The following is a 17,537-nucleotide window of genomic DNA, read 5'->3' on the forward strand; positions in this document are numbered from 1 at the left end:
AACACCACGCGGGGGCTGGGCAGCAACAAGATTCAACCCAGCTCCTCCTCAAATCCATTCACAACTTCAGTTTCTGTCACCTTTGGGGTAGTCAAGACACTCCAAACAGGATTTCTTTTCTTTCTTTTTTTTTTTTTAATAAGATTTATTTATTTATTTGAAAGTCAGAGCTACACATAAGAGAGAAGGAGAGGCAGAGAGAGAGAAAGAGGCAGAGAGAGGGAGAGAGAGAGGTCTTCCATCTGTTGGTTCACTCCCCAATTGGCCGCAATGGCCAGAGCTGCACGGATCCAAACCCAGGAGGCTGGAGCTTCTTCCAGGTCTCCCCATGCAGGTGCAGGGGTCCAAGGACTTGGGCCATCTTCCACTGCTTTCCCAGGCTGCAGCAGAGAGCTGGATTGGAAGTGGAGCAGCCGGGACTCAAAACCGGCATCCATATGGGATGCCGGCACTGCAGATGGTGGCTTTATCCACTATGCCACAGTGTCGGCCCTCAGGATTTCTTTTTATTGTCAAACTTTTACCCAATGGACACGAGAAGACTGAATGAAGCAAAATCCAACAAACAGCAAACGTGGTATTCAGAGAACACAGTCGGCGTGACTTCTGCAGGGAGCAAGGCTGCTCCAGCCGAGAAGCTGCAGGTTGGACTTTGGAGGCGTCAGAGCTCAGGGCGCATGGGAGGTGCAGGCATCTTTCCCCTTATCTGGAAGGGCTCACACCCGCACTTCAAGGCACAGCGGTAGAATGAGACCTCTCACAGAAAAGGAAGCCACCTGGCGGCTGTCCCTCAGGTGCTCCCAGGCAGGGACTCTCACTGGCATCTGGCGCCGGCCCTCACCTGCAGCTAACCTGTTGCAATCCCTGTCTAGGGATGGCAGAAGTCAGAGCCATTCGACTGGAGAAGTCAAGTACAAGGGCACTGGCACCACGGCACTGTTATAAACCTGGGGTTTTATAAACATTGACTGAGAAGATAAAACCGGTGTTTTACCACCACCCAAGATACAGACAGGCAGAGAAGCAGGAGTCTCTTTGTTATTCTTATTCTGGGGGTTAATGCCTAATAGCTGGTACTCATTGCAGCAGCTCACTCGTCTCCCTCACGCCTAGGGCTCAACCCTGTCTTCCCTCTGAGATCTTTCTTACAACGATGCAATCTCTCCTGCAGAGGCCAGAGGCTTCATCTCGCTCACAAGTTCTCACAAGTTCAGGATTGAAGTCATGCTCTTTGTACAAGGCACCACTCCTTCCCAGGGCAGGAAAACATGTGCCCTTGGCAGAAGCTTCAGGCTCTGACACGGCCAAGAACATTCTTTATAAAGGTTTATTTATTATTTGGAAGGCAGAGTGGCACAGAGAAATCTTCCATCTGCAGGTTTATTCCCCACCACCACCAAATGCCTCTAACAACCAGAGCTGGGCAGGGCTAGGCTGAAACCAGGAGCCAGGAACTCTGGGTCTTCCACGTGGGTGACAGGGACCCAAGTACTTAAACCATCGTCTGCTGCCTCCCAGGGTGCACACTGGCAGGAAGCTGGATTGGAAACGGAGGCGGGGCTAGATTTCAGGCACTCAGGTATGTGACACAGGTATCCCAAAGCAGAGACTTAACCCAGGGAGCCACAAAGCCGGCCCCAGGGCCAAGAACATTCTAACACAAACTTTGGTCTTTACATCCAGATGGACTCTCTGACCCTTGCTCAGTCTTGGGCCTGGGTCTTTTGTCCTACGAACTCCTTGTAGTACGCCACCCAGGAGAGAATTAAAGTGAAAAATCGGATTGAAGAAACAAGGGAAAGAAAAAAAAGGGAAGTTCTATAGCTACACAACACAGAGAGATCTTTATAATGCTCCTCCGACGTTTTCACAAGAGCTTAATGAAGCAGTTTAACAGCATCCATCTTCACATCGGAACACACGAAGGGCTAGGTTTTAGCCTACTCGGGAGCCCGGGCCGCAGCGTCAGCAGCTCTCCGAGCAGGTGACAGTCTGCGGGCTGCTGAGGACCGATCTACTTCAGCTCTGCCCACCCTGGAGGGCTCCCTGTACCTCAGTGTTCCCTCTGCATTTAAAGAAAAAAAGTAACAAGGATTTCTTTGCCACTACAATGCTTTTAAAAAAAATCCCTTTTTGTGTTTTAAAATACATTAATTAGGGCAGGCATGTGGCGCAGCAGTTAGTCCTGCATTCCATATCCAAGTGCCTGGGTTCCAGTGCTGGCTCTGCTTTGGATTGCAGCTTCCTGCCAGTGTGCACCTTGGGAGGCAACAGTGATGGCTCAAGTGCTTGGGTCCTGGTCACCCATGTGGGAGACCTGGATGGGGTTCTAGGCTCCCAGCTTTGGCCCGTTCCAGCCCTGACTGCTACGGACATTGGGAGAGTGAACAGGCAGACAGAAGACCTCTCTCTGCCTTTCAAATAAAATAAAATAAAATAAACCAACCAACCAAACAAACAAACAAAAAAACAAACAAAATTGGAGTTCTTTTACTCCTCTGGTCCTGGGCCTGTGTTCCATTCACTGCGGTATCTCCAGAGCCTGCTATGTGGTTGGTGACCAATCACCTGCTGGATGGAAGAAGCAATTTCAATACATCTCCCTGCAAAGCCAAATGAAGGCATACATGGGATAACCACTGACACCACTGATTTAACAGCTGACAAGTCTGACTTCAGGAGCAAACTCCTCGTCAAACCCAAGTTTATGGAAACAGAAGCCCAACCAGAGCAGCCCAGGGGGTCCTAGAGGCGCTGGGCATGCGGGGGTGGGTGGGGGTGGGGGTGGGGTGTAGAGCTTTACTGTGGAAAAACCTTCCCTGGCTGCAGATAATGAGAAAATGATGTAATCTTGGCTAAAATTAGGTTTCAGTGTTACTCTGCTGAGAGATGTGAAAGGTGATAGATAAGGAGGGAAAATGTTTTCCAAGTGGCTTTTAAAGGCATCCAAATATAACCGCCTCCTACATCAGTCTATTAACGGGCACACTTGAGACACCTCGCTCTTGAAAAGGACTCTCAGAAAAAGCAATGATGTGCTCTCAGCCTCCTCCTTTGTACGACAAGGTTTACGAGGGTCACAGAAAGAATGCCACTCCCTCTCAGAGCACTCCCCGCCCCCAGCACAGAGGTGGCTAGGGAAATGTCCCTGCTTGGAAATCCCAAGTCCCTGCTACTGAGATCCGGCCAGAAAGTAGAGATCGGTTCACTCAGAGGCAAGGGAATGAATGGGCACGGAGAGGAGAAGCAGGGAGAAATGTGGTCTTGGTAGTAGGCGAGGAAATAGGAGAATCAAGGGAGCACTTTGGCCACACCTGATCAGTTAACCCTCCACCACCAAGGCACAGTCCCTACCAAGAGCCAAGAGGCATAAAATACCTTGGGGGACAAAGAACCAGGGAGGACCTCGCCAGCATCCTTCTGTAGCACCCGGTTTCCCCAGTGCTAGTATTACGCTATTTCTGCCTTCAGCAAGGGCTTTCTTCTTATTATTATTTTTTTTGCACAGTCCAGAGATTATGAGCGCATGCCTTAGAGAGTCTGCACCATGTACGGGCTGTGTGATCTTGGACAATTTACTTAATCTTTCTCTGTTTCATTCATGAAATATATACAAAGTGATTTTTTTTTTTTTTTGCAAAATGCAAGTATTCAGTAAATGTACCTATTTATATGAAGGCCCTTCAAAAAGTTCACAGAAAAACAGAATTAAAAGCTGTTTATTCTGGTGTGAAATAATCTTAAATTGCATGCAGTTTTCTCATGTATTTTTCTTGTATTTAGCTTCACTCTCCCTACCTAGCAGGTGAAGATGCCATTTCTTTTTTTTTTATTTTTATTTTTTTGACAGGCAGAGTTAGAGAGAGAGACAGAGAGAAAGGTCCTCCTTCTGTTGGTTCACCCCCCAATGGCCGCTACAGCCGGCGCACTGTGCCAATTCAAAGCCAGGAGCCAGGTGCTTCCTCCTGGTCTCCCATGCAGGTGCAGGGCCCAAGGACTTGGGCCATCCTCCACTGCCCTCCCGGGCCACAGCAGAGAGCTGGACTGGAAGAGGAACAACCAGGACAGAATACGGTGCCCCAACCGGGACTAGAACCTGGGGTGCTGGAGCTGCAGGTGGAGGATTAGCCAAGTGAGCCATGGCGCCAGCCCTGAAGATGCCATTTCTAGATTATTTTCTAAATAAAAGAGTTGCAGGGGTGGGCACTGTGGTGCTGCTGGTTAAGTTACCACTTGGGACCCCCGCATCCTGCATCGGTGTGCCAGTTTGAGTCCTGGCTACTCCTCTTGTTATCCAGCTTCCTGCTAATGCTCCCGGGAAGGCAGCAGATGATGGCCCAAGTAGCTGGATCCCTGTTGCCTTTGTGGGAGACCCAGACTGAATTCCAAGCTCCCAGCTTTTGCCTGGTCTATAATGCTGGCTGTTGTAGGTATTTGGGAAATAAACCATTAAATGGAAGATCTCTCTCTCTCTCTCTCTCTCTCTCTGCCTTTCAAGCAAATGAATAATCTTTTTTTTTTAAGTAACTATGAAAATGAAATGATAAAATGTATGTAAAACACTTAGTCCAGTGCATAAATAGATCAAAATATGGTACAAGACACCTAAGGGCTTTAGATCCATGATCTCATTTAATCATCACGGCAATTCTGTGAAATGGGTTTGATTCCTCCCATTTTACAGGCGGGAAAAACTGGTGCTAACATGTTTTAAATGGCCTCAAGTTTTACAGCTCCTAAGTGGTGGAGCTGGGCTTCAACACCAGGCTTGTGTGAACCTCAAATCTGAAGCCCACATTCTTTTTTTAAAAAAGATTTATTTATTTGAAAGAGTTACAGAGAAGAGGTCTTCCATCTGCTGGTTCACCCCCCAAGTGGTCCCAACAGCCAGGGCTGACCCAGGCCGAAGTCAGGAGCCTTGAGCTTCATCTGGGTCTCCTACATGGGTGGCAGTGGCCCAAGCGCTTGAGCCATCTTCTGCTGCTTTCCTAGGCCATTAGCAGGGAGCGGAGCAGCCAGGCCCTGAACCGGCGCCCATATTGGAAGCTGCCATAGCAGGAGGCAGTTTTACCCACTACACCATGAACGTCCACATCCTAAGTAACTGCTACTTAGTAACTGCTAAGTAAGTAAGTACTGTAAGTAACTACTAAGTAACTGCATCTTTGCATCGTTTGGGGTCCTCTGGTGATCACGCATCCTGATGAATTATGCAAACCAAAACATCTGACCGGCCCAACAATCACTCTGCAGATCCTGGAAATCATTCCTGCATTTCAGAGCAGCTAAATAGGCTCCACCAGGTAAATAACAAGGAAACCACTGCTTTCTTGATGACCGGCCTAACGTAGCGAGAACAGGTCAGTAACACAACAGCCTACTGAGCTCATCCCCAAGGCTGTACTAAACACCCTCTCTTCGGTTGTGTTCACACAGTAAGAAGGATCTGACACAACAGACAGTGGCAGATTGTAACACTTGTGTGGCATGTGCTTTCCCTTCTTTCTTTCAATTTTTAAAGATATATTTATTTGATAAGCTACATAACAGAAAGAGGAGGGAAAGACAGAGAGAGGGAGAGCGAGATTTTCATACTGGTTCACTCTCCAAATGGCCCCAACAGCAGGCTGAAGCTAGGAGCCAGGTACTCCAACCCAGTCTCCCATGCCCATCCCTGAAAATCTCTCTTCTCTTCCCTGTGGGAGGAGTTTACCTCTCACTCCATGGGGGGAGGGGCTTGGTCACGTGACTCGCTCTGGCCAATGAGATGGCTGCAAACACCACACACATGGCAGCTGCAGCTTGAAGAGGCATTCTGTGGTTCTGTCTCCGCTGCTTGCCATCTCTCAAGGTAACCGCCACCAGGGGCTGCTCCTTTAGTTGGGGTCCCAGAACACAGATGAGAGCCGCAGCTGACCCACAGCTGGCCCCGAGCACAGCCGCTGAATTATTCCATCATTGCAGCAGCGTGAGCAGAAGCAGACTAACAGAGGCCCTACTCACTGATGTGCAAGAGCCACAACATCGCACCAGAACCAGCCTTACAGGTGCACAGCTATAAAACGGTCAATGGTTTTCAGCGGCAAAGCCCATGGGATGTGGCGGCTCTCATCGGAGCCACACCTCTGGCAGAACCTCCTTTTTTCCAACTCTTACATAGAGTTCATATCAAGAGGTTTGTTCAAGTGGAAAATTCTGCACATAAGACCCACAGAGACCCGGCAGAACACCCCCTAGGGATCAGCTTCTTCCACTCCCACCCACGGGCTTCAGGGGTTGGGGAAAAGCTATCTCTAGGAGGAGAGGCAGTGGTGTTGTCTCTTAACGGCCAGCTTCCCCTGCGAAGTAAAAGGCATGTCCAACACCAATTTATGAGTGGCTTGATACCATGAGGTCTTAGACTATACTCTCCCAGCAAGTGCCCGCCAGCTCATCCAGTCGACAGAAGTCTCTGGGATGAGGGAGACAGAGGGGACACTGTCGAGTGGCCCAGAACCTCTAACTTCAGGCCCAGAAATTTCCCTGGCGAATCCACGAGGTGGATCCTGATGTTAAAAGCACAGGCTGGGCAAGTAAGTAAAATACTTTGATGTTAGCTGCAGGCTAAATGAAAAACAAGCTGAGCAAAAGTTCAGGCACCATGAAATTAATAAAATCACAGTCGCACTCGCTCTACCATAGGTTCAGGAATAAACCGGTAAAAATCCGAAACGTAGAGCGCGGATGACCCGAGTGGGAATCAATCATTTTCACCACTGAGGTTTTCTGGTATTTCCTTGCACAGTATATTCACCAGACTTGTAATTCACTCAAGTTGCTTCCTGAGATGGAGCATTGCTGGGCTTTCTGAGTAATTGAGACAAATTTTGTTTGTTAAACAAATTCCAGGCAAGAGTGTATTTGACTTATGCACAGGGAAGGAAAGAATTCTTATGTAAGCTGCAAAACAATAGAGTTTTATCTTATCTGCGGAACTTACTGCCGCTTGCCTGTGTGTGTTTTACTGCCAAAATAAAATAAATTGAATCAGCTCACACATGATAACATGCTCTTTCCTAACTCATACTAATTGCTTGGCTAATTGATGTTTGTTGAACTTTCTCCATTTCATTGAGTGATTAGGTACAAAGCTAACAGTTGACATCTGTAGGCGCTTAACTGGCGTCTGTAATTACTGTTAATGTTAAATAATTGTTAGTTAATTGGAGTGGTAACTGACTGAATGGAATCCAGATTGTGAAGCAAAAAGAAACCTAGTTAAATAAACATACAGTTTCAGAGAAAACAACATTTTTCGGCAGTTGTCAGAAACCAGAAATAATCCAGAGGCCACGAGATAGCCACAGGCTTCCTCCGACACGGAACCTCCATGTCTGGGGTGACCCCGTGCACTTGAAAGTGTTACCAGGAAGGCAGTCCTCTGCCACTTAGCTGTTCTCACCAGGGACCCTTCGGGATGGATCTGCCCGGTGGTGGTGGTTGGTGGTAGTGGTGGTTTTATTAATTCCAACTGTCTAGGTTGCGTACTAGTCTCTGGGACAACCAAATGCTATCCCATTGGCTACACAAAACACTATGTGTGAATAGATGGGAGAAAGGCTCTTGAACATTCCAGCTTTTTTGGGCCAATATTGCCAAGTACGGAGACAATTCTTTCGGAGGACGGCGATAATCACCCCATAAAGTAAGCAGAGGGCTTTCTAGTGGGCTCTAAAGTAAACAGAGTGGTGTTTGAACATCTGACTAACAGAAAGGAATCTGTTACACTGTAATTGACTCCCAGGCGGTCACAGGGCACCCCGGAGGACCTGCGGCTCTGGGCTGCTGCCTTTCTCTGGCAATGGCAGCACTGCCAAGGGCTCTACCAAAGGCACCGTCAAGATCACCTCAAATGCTGGGAACTTCACCCTGGGCATCTATAAGTTCAGGGGAAAAAAAAAAAAGAGGTAGTAGGCCTTGGAAAACTATCTGGAGAGAAATGCTTTCTCACAATGTGGAATATTTTTAGACCCTCGCTGGAGGATTCACACTAACAGTACGTATGAGGCATCTTTTTCTAAGAATCCTCAAGGAATAATTCTATACAACAAATTCTGTATGTCAGTGGCAGCCTCTATAGGAAGGTCAATTTCCATGACAAAGGGAGCTGATTGCCTGCTATCTGCCCTATGGGTAGGAGGGGAACTGAACTCCTCATAACTCCTTTGTCTCACATCAAGCACCAATTACCCTTTCAATACTAGTTAATTCTGCACGCGGCAGACAGCTCTATCTCCGAAAGCCCAGGGAAAGGCTCTGAAATACAAGAAAAACAAAGGAGTGACAGTCCACGGTTCCTTCATCTGGGATTTAGGACATGGTCCAAACAGGCCGCTCACAGACACTGGCACTGGCTCCGTTTCTCTTCCTGCACACACGGAATGGATTTCGAGCAGGGTCTCTGGACAGCTAAACCCCAGACACCACATGGGATTGTGAAATGGGATCCGCGTGCTCACCATCAAAGGGTTTCAAACTCCAAAACAACTTAAAAAAAAAAAAATTTATTCATTCATTTGGAAGTCAGAGTTACAGACACAGACACAGAGAGATAGAGATTGATAGAGATAGAGAGAGAGAGAGAGAGAGAGAGATGTAGAGAAATAGTGAGAGATCTTTCATCCACTGGTTCACTCTCCAGATGGCCAGCCGAAAAGAGATAAATAGAGATAGAGATAAATAGAGATAGAGATAGGATAGGGATAGGGATAGAGAGAGATAGATAGAGATAGATAGAGATAGAGATATATAGAGAGGTAGAGAGAGAGAGAGATATAGAGAGATAGAGATAGAGATAGAGATATAGAGAGAAATAGAGAGATAGAGATAGAGATATATAGAGAGATATAGAGATAGAGATAGAGATAGATAGAGATAGAGATAGAGATAAAGATCTTCCATCCACTGGTTCACTCTCCAGATGGCTACAACAGCCAGGGCTGAGTCAGGCTGAAGCCAAGAGCTTCCTCCAGGACCTCTGCTGCTTTCTCCCGGGGCCATTAGCAGGGAGCTGGACTAGAAGTGGAGCAGCATATGGGATGCCTGTGGCACAGCCGGGTGCTTTTATCTGCTCCACAACCTGGCCTCAACTTGTTTTTTCCCTTAAAGAAAGTTACTCCAGAGTCAACTGCTTTATTTTCATGCACAGTTAACTTAGGGAAGATGCTTTTGCCAAAAGCCAGCGGTGGCCTTGGTGCTACTGCAATTCTCACCAAACGTGAAGGGATGAGGGGATGTCTTTGCCCTTGGAGAATGTGTTAGGGTGCTCATTATTAAACCGGCAGTATCTCTGGGTAACTTGCTGGTCTCCCTGCCTCCTCAGAGCTCAGGCAATTTTTTTAGCCAGGTCTTTCTGCAATGCTGACTGAATCTGACTGCCAGCAAGTTCTCAAAGGCCCTGCTACACCTAAAGGCGCCACCCCATCTCTGTCCCACTGGGAAATCCTCAACACAAAATCAACCCCAGGAAGAGGCTAGTGTGCTCCTCTGGCAGAAAAAGCAGTCCTGGGGCAGAGAGCACAGGGTGGCCTGGGGGTCCCGCGTGGTGCTCCCCAGGGTGAGTATCCACAATTCCCCACCGCTGATCTGACAGGGGCGGGGCAGCTCCTGCCTCAAGGGGGCAGTTACTCTGTTCTGTGTCACATTCCAGCAGACACTTGGGGGGAGTGGACCCCAGGGCCTCACTCCTACCTGGATGATTCCCCAGCCCCAGCTCTTCATAGATGCCCACTTTCTATCTAACGCGAGCCCGGTGGAAGGTGAAGGACAGAGAGGGGCTGAGATGGTCACTCTCAGAGTATCAGACCTCTGCTGGCTCCTCCCCTTACCTCCACTCCCTAGAATTTGCCCTGGTCACAAGATGACTCTTGAGGGATAGGCTTTGGGGGCAAGAGGGGGCAGGGACAGAGGGCTTTGTCTCCCCACCCCAAACTCAGACCCTGGAGCCACAAAACACCAGACCCGCTTCTCTTCCTCCCAGAGAGGGATTCTCTTCTTTCCTTCTCAACAGCTCAGCTCTGGAGCAAGCTCAGATTTTTTTTTTTTTTTTTTTTTTTTTTTTTTTAAAGAAGAGATGAATTATCTTGGCAGGATGAGTGGGGGCAGCAAAGAAGCACTCATTACCTGCACTTTTGTCCACACATCAAAGTGGCTAACAGCCAAGAGGAGGACCTGGAGTAGGTCTCAAAGACAAATACCGGCCCTGTGGAGCTGACGGCCAAGTTCATTATAAGGATCAGCACTCCTGAATCTGGGGTACACAGCCTGTTGCTCCAACATAGCCCAACCAGCTTAATAGGGACAACTCAGCCTCTCTCTGTCTCACTGGGAAAATTAATTTTTTCTTTGGCAGATGGTTGAGTCACAAAGACAGAAGGATTCATAAAATTCACATGAACATCCTGTAAACATTTAAACACATAAAGATTAAACAAGGCAACCATGACCTTGATTAAAGTTAAACTATTTTTTATGTCTATAGCACCAAGCCCCGGGGTCTGGAGGCTCAATGCCACACCTTTCCTGAAATGCTCCACTCTCATTGGATATGTTGGCTGCACACGCTAGTGTGTGCTGTTTGATTAACTTGTTTTAAGACAGGACATAAAAGGCACCAGAAGAAAGCAATCATCTGGAACATCTCACCACGAAAATCTTCCAGGTTCTCTATTATAAACCGGACAGACTCTACAACACAGGGGAAGTTGAAATTAAAAAAAAAAAAAATATCAATGGACAAAAGTGATACAAAAATATATTCATTGTATCCACTCTGTTTCAACCCCTGCTCCTTTCCAATTAATTGGTTTATTCCCGCCAGAGATGTTGGCCCAGGACTAGGGTTTGTTATGATTGAAAATTTTGACCTAAAGAGGCTAAATGACTTGTTCAAGCTCATGAGCGGGCTGATGGGACTTGAGCCACGGGCCCCTGTGGCTTCAGCCCCGAGCTTCATCGCCACGGTGCACAGCCCAACATCAAAGCTGCCCCCAGCAACCCCTACCACAAGCAGCTTGAGAGATTAGCACTGCCCTCCCACAGTGAAATTTTATGGACCAGATCTGCCCACCACCGGGCTCAGCAGCCTAATCTCGCCAGCAGCTTAGAGCCACGCTTCTCCAGGGCCAGAGCACGGCCAGACTCCTCAGAGGGAGAGGTGCCCATGGCTTCAAGGAGGGGTCTGCCTGTCAGCTCCCCCTGCACTCTCGTTAGACTGTTCAATCGGCAGAGGCTTTGAGGATTTTCCCAGTAGTGTTTGTTACCTGGTGTAAATTCGCCCTTTCTTACAATGCTTTCCTTTGCTCTTGGCTAAAGATACTGGACAAAGACAGGAGGCCTGACTTTCCGGGCAGACAGGCTGCTTTGCAGAACTTGAACTTGATGTGCAAGAAGCTGACAGTTCCTTGGAGGCCTTGTCAACCATCCATCTAGTAAATACCGCCACTACCTGGAGTGAAAACAGACCCCAAACCGGGAGCACATAACGAGAGACTCTGTGCACCTGTCTCCAAGCAATTATTGACATTATCGCTACACAATGAATCTCTTTTTGAAGTTGTTTTCCTGATATTTAGCAGTTTGAATACTAATCCCCTTAACAAAACTGCCCTGATGCTTCCCCCTCCTCACCACCTCCCCTTAATCTCTCTCTCTCCAGGGAGGAAGGGGGTGCGGGATACCAGTCGGTCTACTTTGCAGCACCTGGATTTGCACTGATTCAGTCTCTTGTCATTCATGTTACCAACAGGAATTAGCATAAGGCATTAAGGGGAAACTCCGGAGGAGAAAAGAAAGGCCATTTTGATGGAAATAAGGGGCAAAGGAATAATCTGCCATCAACTAAAATGCTTATTTGTGTATGGTTTCCCAAGCAAGGCTTAGAAAAAGCCTATGTTGATTTTAGTGTACACAAAGAAACCTTAATCCTCTCAAGGCAACTAAATCACCCCCAGAAAAGCAGCTCAGAAGAAAGGCCCGCTGTCAGGAGCTGACTATTCACAATCCAATAGATGCCACAAATCACACTCTGTAAGTAAACACAAATAAGAATGTGGGAAACGCTGGACTGGAAGCCACTGGAAGGAGGCAGAGGGGCGCTGCCGCCAGCCCTCACTCTCCATCAGCTCTGGAGAGTCTCTCAGGATGGAGGCGGCCCCAGAGCCTCCTCCCAGGCTGCAGCTGACCCCAGCAAGGGGGAACGGAGCAGATTAGCCCAGGAAAGATGCAGCCACGTGTGCTGGAGGTCCTGGGGGACCACAGAGACGCAGAAGCCCTGCGGGAGGTGACCTGTCCTACCTCCGAGTCCCCTCCGGTCATGTTCCTTCTGCACAGGGATACACCAGTGTCCACCAGTCCTCGCCCCTCATCCAAACCAGCAGTAAACAATCACGCCTTTTCCACCCAGGAGTGCTGAACGCCATGAACCGCACATATCTTTTATTGGGCTTTTAGCATTATGGGTAACAAATTTACACAAACTTTCAGTCCATCAAAAAATATGATGAAAGATAAAACTGGAATACTCCATTATGCAATAAACAGATAAAATTCAATATGACAGTAATTCTAGGAGCAACAGCAATCACGTAAGCACACACACCTCAAGGGAACTCTAAACGTAATGTACTATTTAAAACTGCAGTTGGTTCAAATTCCAAAATAATCTGGGGGCTCAAAATAACTGCACTTGGAAATTGTCTTGCTAACCAGCCCGCGAACGTGCTGGCCAAGGCAACCATGGAAGGCTGACACGGGCTCCCATGCCACTTCGCGAAGGCCCAACTCTGGTCCACAGCTCCCAAGCACCACCAGCGGAACACAGAAAGAGATCCCCAAAGAAAGCACACCTTCTTTATTTAGTAATTACCAAGCAAGCCTGTAAATCAGGTTCTGTAGTGGAAAGGGTACATAGTTTGCATAATTCACACCTTTCAAATTACACGGCTTTCCAGGCCAATGATTAGAGACTTGTCGAAATTTCATTATTTCCAACAATACTGCTCCAAATGAAAACTGCCCCGAAACCTATTGGCAATGATTTAAGGTAAGTTTTTCCTTAACGCCCTGCTGTATCATTAGCCACTCCCCGCCCCCTCCCCCCCCCCCCGCCTCTATTGCAGTTTGGGAGAAATTAATGGGATAGTACATATTTAAATTCTGCCCTCTTGCTCGTTTATTAACTTTACAGAAAACCCACAGCACAGTAAGGACTGCTTTCTGGCCACAATACTGTGAATACTAAACATCCACTGGTTATTACAGTCTGCAGTCTGTATGGGCTATTTATAGTTCTCCCACTGCTGGGGAGTTGATAGCTAACAAGTTAAGGCATTTTGAGAACTCTTCTTTTCTATCACAGCCTCCCGTGTTGCATTGAAGTCACACACATCCTAGTGATTTCTCATTCCAATCAGTTCAAATAAGGATGCAATGTGTTCCTTTAAACTTTTTAAACACATCATAAAACCATATAGATTCTGTCACCAGCAAACACACCAAATTAGAACAGTAGCTACCGAATGAAAAAAAAAAAAAAAGACCACATCATTTTTTACTTTTTTTTTTTTTTTCATTCTTCCTAGGCAATAAAAATGAAACTAATGTGAAAATAAGCAAGAACAGGGACCAAGGATCTTACCTTTGTTTACGATAACTGTGTTGAAGAGTTTTTCAGAGCTAGCATCTGAAGCCTGAAAAACAAGAAGGGGAAAAGGTATCGTTACTGCCCTCCTCATCGCCATTACTACGATTTTAAATCAATTTACTACATTCTGAAAAAAAACCTAACAGGGCAAGCAGCAGTTTCTCCAAATCATCCATAAGGTGGTGCTAGTTGACTGCTTGAGAAAGACCTGCAGTGCAGTTATTTGCTGGGGGGGAAAAATCTGATTTTAAAAATGTGTCCTTATTAGACATATTATCTGTGCAAAACATATTTCTAGGAGATGATACACAAGGCAATTCAGTTCATTCACATAATCATTTTGCAATTCCGGTGACGGATCATTATTTTGGAAATGGCGGGTTTTTTTTCCAGGGTATTTGCAAGACATGCCTATTTTTCAATTTTCTTTCGCAAATCAGAAAGGCCTATTATTCAGTGCTAAGCTTTTCCTCGCTAAGTGTCGATCAGCGCTCCCAGAATCAATTTGGTTCAAAGATTCATCTGTTGACCCCAAGAGCCTTGCTCCACACAGTAACCAGGACGGCCTTGGTATTCACAGGGCCGTGAGCTGCCGCGTCAGCCCGCACACTGGCCACCATGCCTGCCCCCAGCGCTGTTGCCTTTCCATCTTCTAGAGACCCTGTCTAATTATACCAGCGGCTTCAGGAGGGGGAAATAAGCCTGTTTAAACAGCAAGGCTAAAGCCAATTCAAATGATGCACTCAGGTTGTAGAGAATAAATACAAAGTCGGTTTGGAGGAAATTGCTGTGATATTTCAGAAGCACTGGATATTTCTAGAACTTGGAAGATTAAAAATTAGGTATTCCCAGCTATGTAATTCGCAGGTCCCTCTGCATTTCAGGTGACAATGGCTCAGCTGTATTGATGCTGCTTTTGCTAGGTTACTCTGTAAGACATCACTTCCCTGTCACCACATATGCATATCCTGACAAAGCAAAGCATAGAATGTCGAATAAATATGGGAGACAGAAATGTAGGCAGTGGGGTGGGGGGTATCCAAACTACAGCATATTCGGACTCTGGGGATGGCTTTGGGGACAAAGGAGATATTCAATTGAGTCTTCTACCTTAGAGTGACCAAGACAAAATACTCCCATGCCATGGTGGGGGGTGAGTTCTAGTCCTCAATGCAAGTAATACAGAAAGACACAAAGTATTTTTATTACTGCTATGTTCCCCTTTATTTTAATTCTGATCTGCCTTCTGGAGAGTTGGCTCCAAAGATAAACAGATCGAGAGAAAAAATGGATGTGCCCAACAAGTATTACACTGCATGCATTTATACACATGTTTCAAAATAAATCCTTCATAGGTTTTTTTTTCCCCTCCTACTTTGCAGGAATTAAAAAACAAAAAACACTGAAGGCTTTCTTTCCTGATGTCTTGAACTAAAGTAAATAAAAGTATGCATTTTAGTAGCTTTTCCTAAAAACAAACCGCAGAGAGTGCTGCATGGGGAGGGAGAAATGCGTTATGGATGAAACGGCAAACGAATGCCAAAAATTACACCAGTGGCGCTGCTATACTGATATATTAACTGAGATTTCTAGGAATGAGAGTTTTCCAGCTAAAAACTTCTAGATGAATATTTCACCATTCTTCAGTAAAAAAAAAAAAAAAAGTATCCCTCAGAAAAGTATTCTTAGAATAACTGTTACATTCATGGTTTAAAAATTAAACTCAAGCTGGTATTTGTGAAAGAAAAAGTGCTTATGAAATCATTTTACCGAACTGAAGCAGCCATTTAGGGATTACTTATTAAAAAAAAAAAAAAAAAAAAGCAGGTCTAAGTGGCAGGAAGAAAGGAAAACAAATTACTGTCCACTCAATGCAAAAGGCATAGATAGGCAGGGGAAGGGAAGTTTGCATTTGCACAGAGAGTGTGTGTGTACCAGGGAAGGAACAGCTCAGCTCGGAGGCTGCGGGCGCGCAGGCCTTCCTTCTCCTTGGGAGTGCCACCTTTGTCAGCTCCGCTGGGGCTCGGCAAGGTAGTGTCGCCAGACAGTTAAGTGATCCTGACGTCCCCAAGCAAACCCGAAGATGTGAATCCCACCGTGCCAAGCAGTGAAGTTACTGAGGACATGGGTGTGACTTAGGAGCGTGTGCTCTAGTAAAAGCGTCCTGGGCCCTTTAATTCACTGAGAGGTGTCACAAAGCTAGAAATGACGCCGCTTGCAACGGGGGGCAGAGGGCGGCTCGAGGAGGCCTCCGGGCTCAAACACCCCAAGAGGACGGGGCACCGCGACTTTGGCTGCACTTAATAATGGATTCAGGAGCTGCGCCCAGCAGCGCCGTCAGGGGTCGGACAGGCGCTCCTTCGCGGAGGGTCTTCTTCAGTGGAAGCCACACGGATATCCAGCCCCCTCTGCTTTTCCTCAATGAACTTCCCTTCTAGTGAAGCCTCCAAAATATTTGCACCAATTATCTGCCTCCTCGGCTCCCTTTCTTGGGGACGTTTCCATATCCATTACGCTTTCTCTCTCTCTTTTTTTAAATTCTGCATTTCCTCCTATTACCTGTATTTTTATGAAATTTTTTTTTTCTTTTTCTGTTGAATCGGGAAGGGCTGAAGGGCGCGCGGAGCCGAATCTGCAGGCGAGCGCGGGGCGCCTGGACCCGCCGTGGACCTGACGCTTTCTTTGGCCTTTTTCGCTCTTTGCCCCTCGCTCGGTTTCGGAGCGTTAAGGGCACGGAGAGACTGGATCGAGGATGGACAGAGAAACAAAGCTCTCTTTTAGCTTTTCATTTGAAAGAAAAAAAAAAAAAAAAAAACACTGCAAGGCGCAGTTGGCGTCTGCGGAAAAGTTCAGTCAAGCCGACCGGCCGAGGGAAACGCGGCGGGCAAAGGGAGCGAGAAAGCCCTGGGCGCAGAGCCGGGCCACCTCCATCCCCTCCGGATGCAGACCCCGCGGGCCGCCCCCCGCCCCCGCCCCGGCTGCCACGGGGACTTTCGCACAGGCGAAGAGAAACCTCCTCGAAACTTAAGCACGACTTCTTTGACCAGCTGCCGATCCCGAGCCCGGATCCCCTTTGCTTCCCTCGGTACCGCGTGCCGGCTGGGACCCCGACCCCCGACCCCGGACACCAGCCAGCCGTGTGCAGCGCCCCGGGGCCCCCAGCCCGCGGCGGGCGGGCGCAGGCCTCGACCCGGCCCGGTCCCGGATCCGGCAGAGCCCCGCTGGCCTCGCCTCCGGCCCCTGGGCCCTCCCGGGCACCACCGCGCTGCGCCGGGCCCCGCGCCACCGCTCCCGGGCCAAGCCCGGCCGGCCGAGGAAGGAAAGTACAAAGGCGGCGACCGGGCCGCCGAGGGGGGCCAGGGAGAAGGGGAGGAGGGGGACGGAGGGGGCTCGGGCGCGCCAGATGCGAGGAGCCCGCCCCTGCCACCCCTGCCCGCGGGCCTGGCCGCCGCAACAAAAGACCCCCGACCCAGCCGCCTCGCTTCCGACCGAGGGCGGCGAGCGAGCCGCGCCCCCGGGGGGCTGCATTACCTGGTCGCAAAGGGTTAAGCGGTCCTGTCAGCCCCAAGTTCATGGTGTGGGTCCTTGGCAGGGCTCTCGATGGCTGATCATCAGAAACCAAGGGGAAAACACCAAAGCGCACGGAGAGAAAACGCCCCAACTCCAACCCGGCTCGGTCCGCCAAGAGTCTCTCTGCTCCTTCCTCGCCAAAGTCTGAGAGCGGATGCACGCGAAGCAAATCCGAACCGGAGTCGCAGCAGCCTTCGGGCGGCCGAGAGCCAGCGCCGCGCGCACACCTCCAGCGCGGCCGAGTCCAGGCGGGCGGCGGGAGGGCGCCCGGGCCGCGCTCGCCGGC

At 48.4% G+C, this 17,537-nt stretch overlaps 1 protein-coding gene across 1 annotated transcript in view; it reads right to left on the reverse strand.

The window, feature by feature from the left end:
* AUTS2 (activator of transcription and developmental regulator AUTS2) overlaps positions 1 to 17,537 on the reverse strand; it is a 196,351-nt gene that overhangs the window by 80,923 nt on the left and 97,891 nt on the right. The window contains exon 2 of the mRNA XM_062181010.1: positions 13,676 to 13,727. The gene's annotated coding sequence lies outside the window, so the exon portion shown is untranslated. The remainder of the gene's footprint in view (positions 1 to 13,675; positions 13,728 to 17,537) is intronic.

The sequence above is a fragment of the Lepus europaeus genome, chromosome 21 (assembly GCF_033115175.1).
Source record: "Lepus europaeus isolate LE1 chromosome 21, mLepTim1.pri, whole genome shotgun sequence".
In the NCBI taxonomy this organism is placed as follows: Eukaryota; Metazoa; Chordata; class Mammalia; order Lagomorpha; family Leporidae; genus Lepus; species Lepus europaeus.